Here is a 17,032-nt window from a genome sequence, read left to right on the forward strand (position 1 = left end):
GCAGAGGTGATATATGCTGACAGGGTCTCACTCCTGTCAGCAACCACACTGCAGTATTTTGCACTAGCTGCAGTTTCCAGATCAAGTGCAAGGAATGCTCCACACAAAGAGCACTGCTGAAATCCAGCCTTGAAGCCACCACTGCCTGAACCGCAGTATCCAAATTCTCCCAATTCAGGAACGGTCAGAGCTGCCATTCCAGGTACGGCTGCTAAATGTGCTTCTAGCCACGGAAGCTACTTCGGCCTCCAGTAACAGAGCTGGGTCCAGAAACACCCCCAGACTGCATACCTGCTCCTTCAGGATGAATGAAACTCCATCCAGGGCAGGCAATCAGACAGTTTCCCTGACATGGGAACCAGTCACCCACAGTTCCTCCATTTTGCCAGCATTCAGCTTATTTTCCTTCATCAATAGGAGTATAGCATCTAGATCAAGGGAAGTAATAGTGCCACTGTATTCTGCTCTGGTCAGACCTCACCTGGAGTACTGTGTCCAGTTCTGGGCACCACAGTTCAAGAAGGACACTGACAAACTGGAACGTGTCCAGAGGAGGGCAACCAAAATGGTCAAAGGCCTGGAAACGATGCCTTATGAGGAACGGCTAAGGGAGCTGGGCATGTTTAGCCTGGAGAAGAGGTGGTTAAGGGGTGATATGATAGCCATGTTCAAATATATAAAAGGATGTCACATAGAGGAGGGAGAAAGGTTGTTTTCTGCTGCTCCAGAGAAGCGGACACGGAGTAATGGAGCCAAACTACAAGAAAGAAGATTCCACCTAAACATTAGGAAGAACTTCCTGACAGTAAGAGCTGTTCGACAGTGGAATTTGCTGCCAAGGAGTGTGGTGGAGTCTCCTACTTTGGAGGTCTTTAAGCAGAGGCTTGACAACCATATGTCAGGAGTGCTCTGATGGTGTTTCCTGCTTGGCAGGGGGTTGGACTCGATGGCCCTTGTGGTCTCTTCCAACTCTATGATTCTATGATTCTATCCCTCCCACCAGTGTGCCCAGGCCCTGATACAGGTCCTACATGGCCGCTACAGATTCAGGTGTTACAGAACTGCGCGTCATCAGCATATTGATGCTGCCTGACCACAAAACTCCAAAAAGCGGAGCTTCATGTAGATATTAAATAGCACTGGGGATAAAATAGTACCCTCAATTCCCATTCCACAGAGCTGGTCCAGGACAATGCCATGGTCAATGGTAAAAAATTCTATTGCTCCTTGAAGGCTATTTTAAATGCTATTCCACATTTTAACAAATTCTGCAACTGCCTTATACCAGTAAGACTATTTGTCCACCTATCCCAGTTTTGTCAACTCTTGACTGGCTGCAGTTCTTTAAGGTCTCTCTCTTATCACCTGCTATTTAAGTTCCTTTTAAGTAAAGATATCACAGTATACCCCGTGGTATTCTCCATTCAAAATCAAGTGCTGTATCAATAGCTGTGGTCCCACAAGGGAAGAAAACTGATCCTAAACCTCTGCACCCTTGTGGGATGTCTTCAGGAGAAGAAAGAGCTAATGAGCAAACAAATCTGGGGTGGAGTCCGTCCCTAAGACAGTTGGATGGCACCTGGCATGCCTCCCTCCAGCAACTCCTACAACGATGCCAAACGCCTTGCTCTGCTTTCCTTTGGACCATATCAGGGAGGCCGAGAAGGAGGTCTTGTCGTCTGGGCAGCCTAGGACCTCCATGCACACTGCCCAGGCTTGAGCCCCAGGGAGGCCACTTTGGTGCTGCTAACACAGCGGTCTGGTTTCACTCCTGGAGGTGCATGACACTGTCTCTCAAGATGATGGACATAAACAGATCTTTCTGAAACCAAAATTTAGTCTAATGGCTAATAATGTTGCATATAACAGTAGAGCCTGAAAACATATAAACTAAGGAAACAATTACAAATTAACATAAAAATTACATAGTCCCAGAATTGTATCACTATCAGTTCCAATGTTAAGAAATGTACAGAATAGAGGGATCCCAAAGAGCCAAGGTCTCAACCCTTTGAAAAAAGACAGGCAACCACATGCTACCGATTAAACTTTGTGTGTTTGTCAAATTTCAGGGTTAAAGATTCAGCTGTTTTGAATTATTCCCTCAAAGGAAAATACCAGGACAGTGTTTTAAAAAGTGTTTGGGTAGAGTGGGAAGTTATCTACCCTCCTATATGTCAAAAGGGGTTAGGATGAGGGTGGTGCTGAATTCAAATACAGAAAACGGGAAATATAGAAAATATATGTTTAGTTACATTTGTGATACACTGGAAGCATTCAGTTTGCAAATTATGTCAGAGCAGGCCTGCATAACTTGTGACCAACATATGGGACCTTGCCATGTGCTTGACAGAAAAAAACCGTCAAACAACTTTTAAAAAATACCATGTGTGAAGGTATGTGGGGTATACAGTGGCACCTCGAGTTACAAACGCCTCAGGTTACAAACTCCACTAACCTGGAAGAGTTACCTTGAGTTGAGAACTTTGCCCCAGGATGAGAATGGAAATTGTGTGCTGGCAGCGCAGCGGTAGCAAGAGGGCCCATTAGCGAAAGGATGCCTCTAGTTAAGAACAGTTTCAGGTTAAGAACGGACCTCCAGAACGAATTAAGTTCGAAACTAGAGGTACCACTGTAAATGATTTTTAGCCACGTGAGGCACAATTACAGGGGCAAAACCCATGACAGTGAAGTAATGGTTTAACCAAGAGGATCCATTCCATGCTGTTTTGCTGTGCTCTATAGTGGTGGTCTGCAGACTACAAATACTTTAGGAGACACTCCTTGAAGAACTCCAGCTGCTGAATGGCCCTCTTTAAACATACTACGTGCCCCTGTGTGTTTATAAAGTATCTGTTTCCTTTAGACAATAATTCTGCAGCATTCCATCTCTCCTGGCAGCCCCCAGGAATGCAATGGCAACAGGTGGGAAAACCATGCACAGTTCTATCAAAATCTTAAGAGTCTGTGCCAAACCTTGTATATGGACATAGTGCCCTCAAAGCTCATGGAACTCTAAAACCACTATGTTGATTACAGCCTGCATTTTGTGTTTGTTAGAAAACCCCAAACCCTGTAATACCATACGCAGCAGAGTTAAAACTACAAAACCTGAAACCTAACCCCGGTTTATAGAGAAGTTCACTAAAGGTCAATATCCTCTTGAGAAAAGTTTGCTTGATGTGTGTGTGTTGTATGATTGTCACGTTAGGTCCTGATCTGACATTTCTCTTTCTCTGGGTCTCTAGGAGGAATAAAATCTCCCAGAACAAATGAGGCTAAGCTATTTCACCTCTCTTTTGCTGTCTGAGCCATCGCTGTGTATTGTCTGTCCAGCAAGCTCTACGGCTAAGGCACTAGGCGCTGCCATGGCCTTACCTTGACTGACCAGGTGCCATTCTCTGCTCCCAAACTGGTCTGGTGCCTTTTTCCCCGAGGCTCCGCCCTTTATCTCTCAGGCTACTCCTTCTGAATCTCAGGGCATGAAGTTCTAGTCCACTACATCCCTAGACGCAGGAGAAATGGATACTCCTGATTAAGTTATGGTTACATGTAGTCATTTCTTCACAAAAGACTGAACTTCAACCACAACTCATTGTGAGTGTTGAAGTACATAAGGCCTGCACACCTCATGACTGTCATGATCAAACTACGCATTACAGTGGTACCTTGGGTTACATACGCTTCAGGTTACAGACGTTTCAGGATACAGACTCTGCTAACCCAGAAATAGTACCTTGGGTAAAGAACTTTGCTTCAGGATGAGAACAGAAATTGTGCTCCGGCGGCGTGGTGGCAGTGGGAGGCCTCATTAGCTAAAGTGGTGCTTCAGGTTAAGAACAGTTTCAGGTTAAGAACAGACCTCCAGAACGAATTAAGTACGTAACCAGAGGTACCACTGTACATAGAATATTGCTAGTTCTTCTATTTTGCCTAACTAAATTTGAGCACATGGTTTTTTTCTGTATGTGAGGGGCAATTTCCATTCTCATTGGGGGTGGAAGAAGTACATCTCTGTTCACCAAGTGCTATTTTTTCCAGAAGGAATTTCATCCCCCACCTCTATTATGAAGACATACCTACGTTATATGCTACGTACTAAGCATAATGTGGACACGGGTGGCGCTGTGGGTAAAACCTCAGTGCCTAGGGCTTGCCGATCGCATGGTCGGCGGTTCGAATCCCCGCGGCGGGGTGAGCTCCCGTCGTTCGGTCCCAGCTCCTGCCCACCTAGCTGTTCGAAAGCACCCCCAGGTGCAAGTAGATAAATAGGTACCGCTTTATAGCGGGAAGGTAAACGGCATTTCCGTGTGCTGCGCTGGTGCTGGCTTGTCACGCTGGCCACATGACCCGGAAGTGTCTCCGGACAGCGCTGGCCCCCGGCCTCTTAAGTGAGATGGGCGCACAACCCTAGAGTCGGACACGACTGGCCCATACGAGCACGGGTACCTTTACCTGTTAAGCATAATGTACAGTTTGGCCATTAGACAACATGCTAGGAAAAATATGGGGAGGGAGGCTGCCAAGTACTTGGCTGGCCACAGTAGTAGTAGTAGTAGTAGTAGTAAAAGCAGTAGTGGTGGTAGTAGTAGTAATAATAATAATAATAATAATAATAATAATAATAATAATAATATATTACTTACAGTTCTGTGATTCTGTATTCCACCCATCTGACTGGGTTGCCCCATACATTACTGTTGTGCTGCATTTGGCTTGGTGGGGCAAGTGGGGCAATTTTGGGAACAATGTATGTTTACATTTTATCACACTTTTATCACACTAAAATGTTTTTATTGTCTTTACACTTTCTGGTTTTATGGGTTTAACTGTTTTATCATGCAGTTTATTGTAATAAGATAGGGCCCTATGGCAAAGTCCCAGGGAAAGAAATTCCATATAACAAATAAATAATCAATCTGCCTTGAAACCATGCTTGAGACAAAACAGGAAGGGAATACAAATTACCTAACAACAACAAAAGTAAAGAATGGGAGAAAATACTAGGGCACATTCAGGGTGAACACAGAACATATGCACGGAGCATTAAACGATAGGAGAAAGTGTGACTCTTTTATTATTATTTTTTGGCAGAGTTACTCATCTGGCCTACTATCAATTCCTTTGTGCATGTATTATGGCTAAAGGTCTTGTCACAGGTATATGCAGGTCTCTTTAACAGCTTCACTGCCTGGTGCCTTCGCTTGTCCATTTCCACCCTATCTGTGGGAGGAAGCAATGCTCTCATTTTGCCTCATAGCAGGCAGAAGGAAAGTGTGGGCAGAAGGACCTGTGGGGAAGGAGTGGGCCAGGAAAAGCCACAGCTGCAGTGACTCCTATTGCTGAGAAGCTGTTGAGGAGAACCAAATATCAGCTGGGTTTTGAAATACACAAAGACCATTTGAGCTTCTGTGCAGAGCCTTCCTCTTCCATTTCATCTATTTCTTCCATGCTCTCTTTGTCTTCAGGAGACAAGCACTTTCTCTGGATTGCAACTTACTACCCCCAATGATGACAGAGGAGAAAACTAAGGCCTTGCTTCTGCCTAGTCATCCAATGTTGAATTCCATGCTGGCCAAATCCGGCCTGCACAGCATCAGCGTAGATGCACCAATCAGCTACATAGGACAGCCCAGCCAGAGCCCAAGGACCAACATGTCAAAACAGGAGTAGTAGGCCAAAACACACGGCTGTTTTGCTGCAGTTAGATTGGTGGTTGTGTAGATATGGCTCATCTCTTGGAGTAATGCATACATTTCGGGGGAGGGGGAAATGTTGCACATCACAAGGAGGAAATCTGTCAGAATAACTAAGTCATGCTGAGAACAATGGAATGGATCTCAGCTGCAACTAAATTAAGCACCATTCATCTGAATGGTGCAGGGTTTCCAACTACATTTTTCTGGATTGTTCCTACTGGACAGAGTTTGTGCTCGTCCCTCAAAAACCATATCAGGTTCAAAAATTCCAAGTTAAGCCATATTCAAAACCAATCTGCAAATCAAGATATCACTAGGGTTGGCCAGGGAGTGGAGGGGAGAGCAATGCTCCAAAGTGGCAGTTTGGTGTTTTCAAAGTATTGGAGTTACCATAACGACCTAATGTGCCATTTTATATAAATCTTTTTCATAATCATGTATGTAAGCATTGTTGCCTTGACAACTAAAATAATAGTTTTAATATTTCTTTTTCTTGTAAAAAATCAAGCTATTGTTAGATTAACTGAGAAGTGAATCTTGAAGATATTCAACACCCAAACTAAATAAAAATGAATTAATATTAAGCAACCCTTTTATGCCTTCCTTAAACCTAAACTCCCCCCAAACAAAAGTGATATTTTGACACAGCTTGCTTCTCTTGACCATTCTCTTAAATTTGTATACTGAAGCCACACAACAACAGAAAGGATCCCAACAAATTTAGAAAAGAGGAGAGGTGGGCTTCACACAAGTGCAGTCTCCAATTGCTTGGGAAAGCCCTGGAGAGGAGGGGACTTTAGGAGCTGTGGAGAGGCAGGCATCTTCCGTCTCAGCAGCTCATGGGGCCTCATGGGGGCAAGGCCTACCAGGGATTATTTGGTGTGCTTATTAGGCCTGACACTCCACCAATTCTGTGCAGATCGTGTTTTTGCTTATAAAGAGTTAACTCCAGCTGCATTGTGTGGTTTACTGTTGGCCAATGACACCTTTAGAATTATCAACACACAATGAACATCACAGAGTCAAGAAGAAATATGGAGGCAGATGACTATCCCTCATATTTGTCCAACTCTTACTTTTCTTTGGGGTTTTGACACACTCTAGGATGCAACTCAATCCTGTGGATTTCAACCAGAGCTGCAGATTTAGCCAATTCATGGGTTCTATCTTTAGATTACGAAGTGTTTTGACTCAAATTAAATGGTTAAAAGGTGGTATTGTAAGGATTCTCAGAGCAGGGTTCAGTAAGTCCAAAACCCCATCTTGTCTAGCATTCTGTACTCACAGTAGCCAAGCGGGTGTGTGTAGGAAGACCACAAGCAGGATCTGAGGGCAACTGCACTCTCTCCAGTAACTGTTTTCTCCAGTAACTGGTCCTTAACTCTACCCAGAAACCTTTGCTTCCTAAACCCCTCTTCCACCTGCCAGGTTCCAGATGCAGGTGGGGGGGGATGTAAGTAACCAACTCAACACTTCTGACAACAAATAATCCATTCCCAATTTCTGGAAAAGTTCTGATCTAGTCTCTGCATCCCTGATTACTGTATGAGGGCTCTCTGCTACCCTGACCAAGCAATGCCATGTTGCACATGCTGGGCACCTGAGTATTTCAGGAAAGAGGCTAGTTTATGGCTCTGCTGAATTCAACAGACAGCAGTCTGTCCTGAAGCAGAATAGAACCAGGGTTGGAGTGGTAACAGGTTTTTCTAGCACAGGGGTTTCCAGTCTGTGGTCCAGGGACCACCAGTAATCCACAAGTTTCATTCAAGGGCTCCACTGTATGTCCACTGTAAATATTAACATTCATTTTTTAACTGAAATTTGTTGCTTATTTAATTTATTAAATTGCCTTTTAGTGGATTACAATCTGAAATGGAATACAAAATGTAATATAATAAAATATAGAAGAAATAAATAAAAGAAATAAAATAAGCAATAAAAACACAATTAAAATCATACAGCATTAATAACATGCAAAAAATCATTAAGTGATCCACCAAGACCATTAACAATTTTTAAGGGCTCCATTGGGGGGGGGTAGGTTTGGGAACCAAATTTGAGCTAAAATCCTTTAGAACCACCCCACTTCCAGATGTTATGATGCTGATCTTTCTCCACATCATGGACAACCTAGATTAAAAACCAGAAGAAATGTTTCCTCTTGGATGACCTTGCCTGGTCACCTGGTGAGACTTCCTGTTCGCCAGAAGCAATCAGGCAAGTGGCTATTTACGCAAAAGGAAATATTATGTGGAACTAAATTTGGCATTTTATTCAAGTCCTGTAATGACATTCAGAAAGTGTGTTGCCTTTCAAAAGAAAAGCAGTAAAGCTGGCCAAGTACAATAAAGCCAAATAAAGGCCATTCATTTTTTTTTTTATAGCAACAAACAGATCAAATGTTACTTTTTATAAAGAATGTGTTCGATATATTTAATTTTAACATGATGGGGGCCCCCCCGCAAAAAACCCTAGTATAGCACCACAGATTTAAAACCACCAACTGATGCTTACCTTAGATTATTTCACTATTTTCCCCAAACCCCTTCTCACTTTTCTCCAGAAATTAAAATACTGTTTCCTCCTACAGAATCAAAGTTTCTTTTGAGTTCACAACTTTTAACATTACTGGTAGTGGAATAATTTAGTTGCATTGGTATTACACTTCAGCCAAATGAGGGTAACATGTAATGCACCCATATAAAGCTTATGCGACCATATCATCATCACTGTGACGCAGTAAGACTCTTTGCTGCTTATAATTGCTCCACAGGCCTATGTGGGAAGTAGCCTTCTAAAGTTTTTATACCCCTGCACCTGAGACAGAGAAGAGGTGAAGCCTTCTTCCCCTGTTCCATTTCTGCATGCCCAGCTAAGCAGAAGTGGTCAAAGCATTGCAGCACATAAAGGAGAAGCCAGGAAAAGTATGGTGGGAGCCCAGTTCCTACCCAAACTGGGTGTTTCCTCCCGCCCCACAGAAATAAACTGAGCATCCTTGCGGTACCTAAGCAACTGCGGGACATCAGTTCCATTATATCCATTACTCTGAAGGAATTTCATTTTGATTTAATTCCAAGTTCAGTAAAGTTAGGATGGTAGCTTGAAACAGGTAAAATAAATATTTTGCTTCTTTCCTTGTTCAGTCTGTAGCTAGAAAAAAACATTCTTTGAAAACATTGATATAAAAAAATTTCTCCTTTAAAAATACAGCATTGAAATTTAAACATTGTGGGAGGGTATTGTGAAAAAGTAGCTTCCACACAGCTAGGACAACATGCATTTGAATAACTTGTAAATTTTGATCTAAAAGGTACAGTTTGCTTACCTGGTACCACACAGATCATCTAACAAATGTAGACTGGCCTTGCTGAAAGAAGCTTGGAACAGTGAGTGGCAGTGAATGGAGCCCACATATCTTGAGGGTGCTGAAAAGAAAAAAATGGGAGAGAAAGAAAGAGGTAAGTTCATCTGGAGTGTCTGCCTTCAGAACTAGCTAAAAGAATATTAGTAGTGTTAATGAGTTTATGGGTGCCAGAACTCTTTAATCCCTGGACTCAGCAAGTGTCAGGCTAGCCTCCTGGTGAAGTGCAAAGAGGACCAAGGAAGGAGCTCTGAGAGAGACAGCGAGTGGGCAGGGCTCCTTCCTCAACTTGCAAATATTGAGAAGTAATAAAGTTGAGAGCAATGATGTGGCCTAGGAAGGAAAACAGCAAGCAGAGAGCCAGAGAGACCTCCATTTGAATCCATGCCAGATCTCTCTTTGAATTCAATGTTGCGGGAGAAACAGGAGAAACAAGACCCTTTTGGGGTGTTAGGGCTGTGAACCCCTGCAGTGCAGGCTCATGTTGTAGATAAATAAATCATATATCACAGACACCACAGCCTCCAGAGTCCCTCATTCCAAAAGGAAACCTGAACCCTGGGTAAGTGCCTGGAACCCCTGGGATATCTCAACACTCAGCGAGATGCAACAGGACTGTTTTATTGCTTCAGAAAACCCAGCCCACGTGATGATATCTGGGGAAGAACCCCAAAGGCACTGGAAGGAATCAGAAAATTTGGAGAAGTAGCAGGTATCAGATTAAAAAAGACTAAGTATAAAATGTTGGTAAAAAATATGAGAGAAAATGTTAAAACTGAACTACAGATAAGTACTGGTCTAAGAACAGAGCAAATAGTTAAATACCTTGAAATATGGTTAACAGCAAGAAGTATTAATTTATTTAAATATAATTATATTAAAATCTGGTAAGAGTTTTAAAAATACTGAAATATGAGGAAGGATGAAACTTTCATCAATGGGAAGGATGTCAGTCATAAAAATGAATGTGTTACCAAAGATGTTATTTTTATTTCAAACAGCTCTGGCAATCAGCAATGCAGGATGCTTTAAAGAATGGCAAAGGGATGATTCTAGATTTGTCTGCCAGGGGTGGGGGACAAGGATAATGTTATGTATTGAAGTTCTCCCCCTGGCCACCAGGAGTATTGTGTATATAGTTTTCACTCAGGTCCACGTCGGTTACTTTAGGTGGGAAACCCTGGGTTGTTGTTGCTACAATGTTGACAGCCAGCTGCCTATAAAAGCAGGCCGGCTGAGCTGTTTGCTGTTCGGTTCTGTTCTGTTCTGGCCTGTGAATAAACAAGAGCTGCTTTGGAGAAATCGCTGCGTCGTCTGCTATGTCTACTCACTATTTAACAGCTAAAATATAAAATTCTGATAGATGGTAAAGGAAGAGGGGGATTCTCTCTGCCAGATTTAAGATTATATTATGAGACATCCTGTTTTTGCTGGTTAAAGGAGTGGTTGACACTGAGAAACACACAGGTTTTGGATCTAGGTCACGATAATAAATTTGGCTGGCATGCCTATTTGTGGTATGGAAAAACTAAAATGCATAAAGGTTTCATGAATCATGTAATCAGGAAAAAATGTATAGAGTATGGAATAAATATAAAAACTTGCTGGGAAGGAAAACACCCTTATGGCTTTCGCCTATACAAGCCATAGAGGTTAAAAAAAGGAATATGAGAGAGGACTGGGTAACATTTAGAACTTTATTAACAGAAGTGGATGGTGAGATTAAATTAAATAGGTTTGAGGAAGTTGCAGGAATGGTAAGAAGCTGGTTGCAATACTATCAGCTTAATGAGGTATTTAAACTGGATAAGAAAAATGGCTATGACTCAAACTTCCCAACCAGAAAGAGACCTGCTAAATAATAATAATAATAATAATAATAATAATAATAATAATAATAATAATAAAGTTCTGTCAAAAATGAATAAGATGCTACTAGAATTGCAAACCAAAGGTGAACAGGTGAAATAATCAATTATACACTGGGCAATGGATATAGGACATAACGAAATGTCAGATTATGGAATGTTGAGCTAAAATTTATAGCATGTTACGTGATAAAAGAAAATTATATGAAAATGATATATAGATGGTATCTCACACCTAGTAAACTAGCAAAAATGTAGAAGTCAGAATCGGGTGCCTGTTGGAAGTTGTTGTAAGGTGGTGACAAAGCATTCTGGGAAATGATTTTAAAATGAGTTGAAAATAATATTTATTTAAAAACTAGAAGTTTAGGAATAATAGGCTCAGAGGTACCCAAAGAACAAAGGAAGCTATTCATGTACGCTACCACGATGCTTGAATGACATATGCCAAGAGGTAGGAAGAAGAAACAGTTCCAACCAAGGAAGATTCACAACAACAACTGTTGGAAGTATGCAGAAATGGTGAAACTTACTGGAAGATTAAGAAGTCAGGAAGAGAGACATTTTAAAACAGAATGGAGAAAAAAATATTGATTATTTGTAGAATTATTGTAAACAATTTAAATCATTAGCAGGATTGACATAAAATTGTGTAGTGAGAATAACTTAAATAGAATATAAAAGATAAATAGTAATTAGGTATGAACTGGATATGCAGTGATAAAATATATAACACAAGTAACCACAGAAAGTGGGGAGGAGGGTCGAGGATTTGATGTTTTAAATTTGTTGTATAAATGTATTTGTGTGATAATATTTGTAAAATGGGAAAATGAAAAATAAAATTATAAAAAAGAAAACCTAGTGCAGCTTTGTCTTGTTCAACACACATTCCTTACCTTAAATACTTTTTTAAAAAGCTGTTAAAAAAGCCAAACCTGTCTTACCTGAACAAAAAAAGTGATATATGTGAACCCTTAAGGTGTGCAAATCCAAGACAAAAAGTTTTGCATTTCCAATATCCCTGTTGACCCCACTACTTACCATCCTGCCTTTTTTACTTGATTTTTACTAGAACTCAGAGCTGATTAGAAGAAAGAATATTGCAGGAGAAACCTGGAACCCTAGGATGTAACTGGCTAGTCTTGAGGCAAACCACTTATTTCATATCAAGACAAGAAATAGAGGCTCAAGCTACCCATGCTCTCACTGATTTTGATGAGCTTGTACTTTCAAGAGTTGTCAACATGAGAGGACTGACATGTAAACTATAAAGAATACTTTTATCCTGTGACTGGCTATTTACAGAACCCAAAGTGTGATATAGGGGATACAACAAATGAGTCCAAATGGGGGAGGGAGTGGGGTGACCCTAGAATGAATAATTTCAGCACAGTTGAAAGAAGTCATTCTCAAAATAGTATTCTAGTGACATTATACCCCCCATAATTAGCTAGTACATTAAAAATAACTTCCCCAAAATGTTAGTGATGTGGGCAGCACAAAGGGATGCATGTCTACCTTTGGTAGAATGTCTCAATGTACTCATTTTGGGGAATCTTGAAAGAGGAGAGTGCAAAATATGGTCTGAAGCTCAACATCAAAAAAACGAAGATCATGGCCACTGGTCCCATCACCTCCTGGCAAACAGAAGGGGGGGGGATGGAGACAGTGAGAGATTTTACTTTCTTGGGCTCCATGATCACTGCAGATGGCGACAGCAGCCACGAAATTAAAAGACCCCTGCTTCTTGGGAGAAAAGCGATGGCAAACCTCAACAGCATCTTAAAAAGCAGAGACATCACCTTGCCAACAAAGGTCCGTATAGTTAAAGCTATGGTTTTCCCAGTAGTGATGCATGGAAGTGAGAGCTGGACCATAAAGAAAGCTGATGGCCGAAGAATGGATGCTTTTGAATTCTGGTGCTGGAGGAGACTCTTGAGAGTCCCATGGACTGCAAGAAGATCAAACCAATCCATTCTGAAGGAAATCAGCCCTGAGTGCTCACTGGAAGGACAGATCGTGAAGCTGAGGCTCCAAGACTTTGGCCACCTCACGAGAAGAGAAGACTCCCTGGAAAAGACCCTGGTGTTGGGAAAGATCACACAAGGAAAAGGGGACGACAGAGGACGAGATGGTTGGACAGTGTTCTCGAAGCTACGAACACGAGTTTGACCAACATGTCATACAATTTACAGTGCAATTCTATACATGCCTACTTAGAAGTAAGTCCAAATGAAGCTTTTTTAAGTGTGTAAACTGTACAGTACTGAGGTCTTAATAAACTAAAGATAATTTTAGTTATTAAAAAGCTCGTTTTTAATATTTCATTTTTCATTCCTTATAACAGAAAATATATCAGAAACGGGGGGAGGAGGAGGAGGAGGTATGCATTACCTAGAAAAAGCAAGCAGGTGTGCCATTACACAGCAGCCTCCATCCAGGATAAAAATTGCCTTTGCAAATTGAAATTGATTAAAGTTTTAAGTTCTGGGGGTGGGGGAGGAAACCTGAGAGACACATTCATTCTGGGAAATCTCTCAGGGGCCATATGTCAGTGGTGGCTGGGTTCAGAAACAAAAGTGGGTAAATAACAAATGTACACGTTACTTTTCCAGTAAGCTACTTTTCACACACACATGCAAACACCTTTCTCTATCCTCCATTCAGGCAAGCAAAGGGCAGAGTTCAAGGAGACATTCCAGTCACATAAAAGTATTTGAGGAGGTTGCGAAGCAGGGCCAGGGAGGTGTGTGGTCTGGGGAGAGTCTTGAGGGCCAAACAGAGAGGGTTGGAAGGCCACATTTGGTACCTGGGCCTCAGGTTCCCCACTCCTGTGTTAGCTGATTAACCTACTGTTTAAACAGATTCTTAAAAATTCAGCCCTGTTTCCCCCTACATAATAATTAAAAAATAATTTGCCAATATCTTTAGCAGTGCAATGTCTGACTTGGAAAATGTAATGCATGCCAGATGGGTTTGCTTGTAATCCCTTCATCTTTAGAAATTGTACCAAATTTAACTGCTGACACCAGCAGAAGTTATTCCAGCTGAGCAGACAGGCCTACCAACATTACTGGTAGAAGTAGCTGAATGTATTTAACATCCTTTTTAATTATAAGATGGGGAAATAATATTGTTACCTGATGGATTCAGGTGTTGATTTTTATTGCTTAGGAAACATAAGTAAGTTCACAAGTTCTAGGCAGGGTAAGGTTGGTTGTCAACATGAAACCTGTCTTCCTCTGAAGAGCCAGATGTAAATAACCCTTGAGCAGCCCATTACTACTTCCATACACCTGAATGCCACTTTAAAATCTGTGAAATGAGTTTGGAACAGAACTATGAAACCAATTAGAAGTCTTTTATACAACTATTTGGTGCATCAGCAAAATAATGACGATAGTGCCACATAACTTCACATGACCACACTTCTATATGTGAGTCACTCAAGTCTGCTACTGAGGTATGCTGCCAACATTACACTTCTCTATTTGCATAGTTTAAAACATATATTTTATTTATTCATTTTACAGTTTCACTTCATTTAAATTCAAAGGCTTTGGGCACAAAACATCTATATGATAATGATCCACATGTATGTGAGAGCGCATGCTGTCAACCAATTGCTCTTGAATCACTTAATTGGCCCACACATCAGAAGGATAAGAGGAATGAGATGGTAATAGTCTGAAGAACCCTTGCCCTTTCATATGCAATGCATCCCCCAATGCAATAGCTCATTTAAAAAACAAAACAAAAGGAAAATGGATCCCTGTGACATCAAATGTCAGTAGATTGGTTTGAAAATTCAGAACTCATATGGCAAGCTGGCCTTGCCCATGTCCCTGCACAGCTTCGACATACAAAACACACGCAATTATAGCACCAAGCCCAAGAGTATGGAGTGCAGTATAAAGGCTAAATTTCAAGTTGAAATCTTTCCTCACTTTAGCCACAAACTCACCAGGTGAATCTAGGCAAGCTACATCATGTAGGAAAACACAGCACTGTGATATCTCAAAGCAAGAGGTATTCTAGTAAACTGCTTGTTCCAAAGTGGTGTGCTACTGTAATAGGGGGGAGAACCATGAGCATGCCAGTGAAAAGTTATTAAGAAAGGCCCCTGCAAAAGTCTGGGCATATCTAGCATTGGTTCCCAACACTGAGTGTTGCTGCTGTTCACCAATCACTTCTAAGAGTGAGATATGGGAGACTTGCCTGTCAACAGCCTTCTATTAGGGCAGAGAAGTCTTGCAAGTAAAGTGCAGCAAGAGATGCATGCTTGTGAACACCGTGCAAGGAGTAGCAGCTAAGCTACACTGGTTTACACAGAACATATTTGCAAACACGTGCTTCCACTGGACAAATGGAATGGAAAAAATGAGAGGTGTCAAGGCCCTTGGCCCTGGCGATGATAGATCTGCTTTCTGGGGTCAAATCAGAAAATGGGACAGCTTCTCTAAATCAGGGATGTCCCTGGAAAATAGGGACACTTGGAGGGTCTGCCCTAAGGAGTCTAGGACCTCCCCTGAGGGAAGACAAAATCCCCCATTTATTATTTTCACAATTCCATTTGGTACAATTGCTTTTTAAATTGATTTTCTCAGGAGGTACCCCCCATATAATTATTCACCCCTTAGACTTCTGGGCCCACCTGCCTTAATGGAGGCAGCCTCCACGACAGCAATGGATCGTCAGTGAACGAAAAACAAGGATGATAGAGGGTAAATCATCCTTGCAAATCCCCCCCCCCCCCGGGACGGGGGAATGGGCTTCACTCGCAGTTTGTCTTAGTACCTGGCTCTTGCTCTGGCATGGAATGTGGGAGGCAGGGAGGCACTGACTGCAAAAGCACTTTGCCTGGCAAAAACCCTCCTATGCCACCATTAAGAAGCAGAGGTTCTCCATTTAGTTGGATCTTTAATTGGCTTTAAAGTACTGGCGCGTGATGGAAAAAGGTTGCAACAACATACTGCCAAATATACCAGCTACATGGATTAAAGGTTTGAATTGAGATATGTACCAGCTGTGATCAAGCCAGAAGCTGAGCATTTTAAGATCCTATTGATTTCAATGGGAAAATAAGAATATACTCAGTCCTCTCCCATTAAGATCAATGAAAGTAAGTCTTAGGACTTATTGTGTTCCCCTAGGTAAAGGTAAAGGGACCCCTGACCATTAGGTCCAGTTGTGACCGACTCTGGGGTTGTGGCGCTCATCTCACTTTATTGGCCAAGGGAGCCGGTGTACAGCTTCCGGGTCATGTGGCCAGCAGGACTAAGCCGCTTCTGGTGAACCAGAGCAGTGCACAGAAATGCCGTTTACCTTCCCGCCAGAGCGGTACCTATTTATCTACTTGCACTTTGACGTGCTTTCGAACTGCTAGGTTGGCAGGAGCAGGGACCGAGAAATGGGAGCTCACCCCGTTGCGGGGATTCGAACCGCCAACCTTCTGATCGGCAAGTCCTAGGCTCTGTGGTTTAACCCACAGCGCCACCTGCATCCCTGTGTTCCCCTAGGGTCTTCCGAATTAAGAGTCCCTTTCATTGCTTCATAAAAGTGAATGGATACTTTTGCTTCATTCACTTGTATGGAACCAGAAAAAGAGGCGACAATCAGAGGGAGCACCACTGTCCCCACATATCAGAAAGGAATGTTGTTGCCCAAAGGGGTTAGGGTGGGAAAGCAGGGGATACTGAGCTTCCCCTTGAGGGGTTTTCCAATTAGCTTGGAAACTCTATAATTTCTGTTGCCTCAAGGAATTTCTTGGTCAGACTATTAGGTTGGGTTACCCAGCCTGCCTCTTCCACTGCCATAAGTCAACATCACCTTTGTTAAAATTCGAAGAGGGGTTGTGCATTATTTAATGCTGTATTGACTTTAACACTTGATTGGAAGCTGCCTAGAGTGGCTGGGGAAACTCAGCCAGATGGGCGGGGTATAAATAATAAAAAATATTATTATTATTATTAGGGACGCGGGTGGCACTGTGGGTAAAACCTCAGCGCCTAGGACTTGCTGATCAGAAGGTCGGCAGTTTGAATCCCCGCGGCGGGGTGAGCTCCCGTCGTTCGGTCCCAGCTCCTGCCCACCTAGCAGTT

At 42.2% G+C, this 17,032-nt stretch overlaps 1 protein-coding gene across 4 annotated transcripts in view; it reads right to left on the minus strand.

The window, feature by feature from the left end:
• Window positions 1-17,032, minus strand: part of LOC310707033 (uncharacterized protein) — a 182,451-nt gene that overhangs the window by 26,954 nt on the left and 138,465 nt on the right. For 3 of the 4 annotated variants that reach the window (XR_014526268.1, XR_014526269.1, XR_014526270.1), the window contains one exon: window positions 9,025-9,124. The gene's annotated coding sequence lies outside the window, so the exon portion shown is untranslated. Of the gene's footprint in view, window positions 1-3,378; window positions 3,507-9,024; window positions 9,125-17,032 lie in introns of all 4 variants that reach the window. The other variant, XR_014526271.1, reaches the window with a different exon arrangement.

Source organism: Podarcis liolepis (assembly GCF_965112155.1).
Source record: "Podarcis liolepis genome assembly, chromosome: 5".
NCBI classification, from domain to species: Eukaryota; Metazoa; Chordata; class Lepidosauria; order Squamata; family Lacertidae; genus Podarcis; species Podarcis liolepis.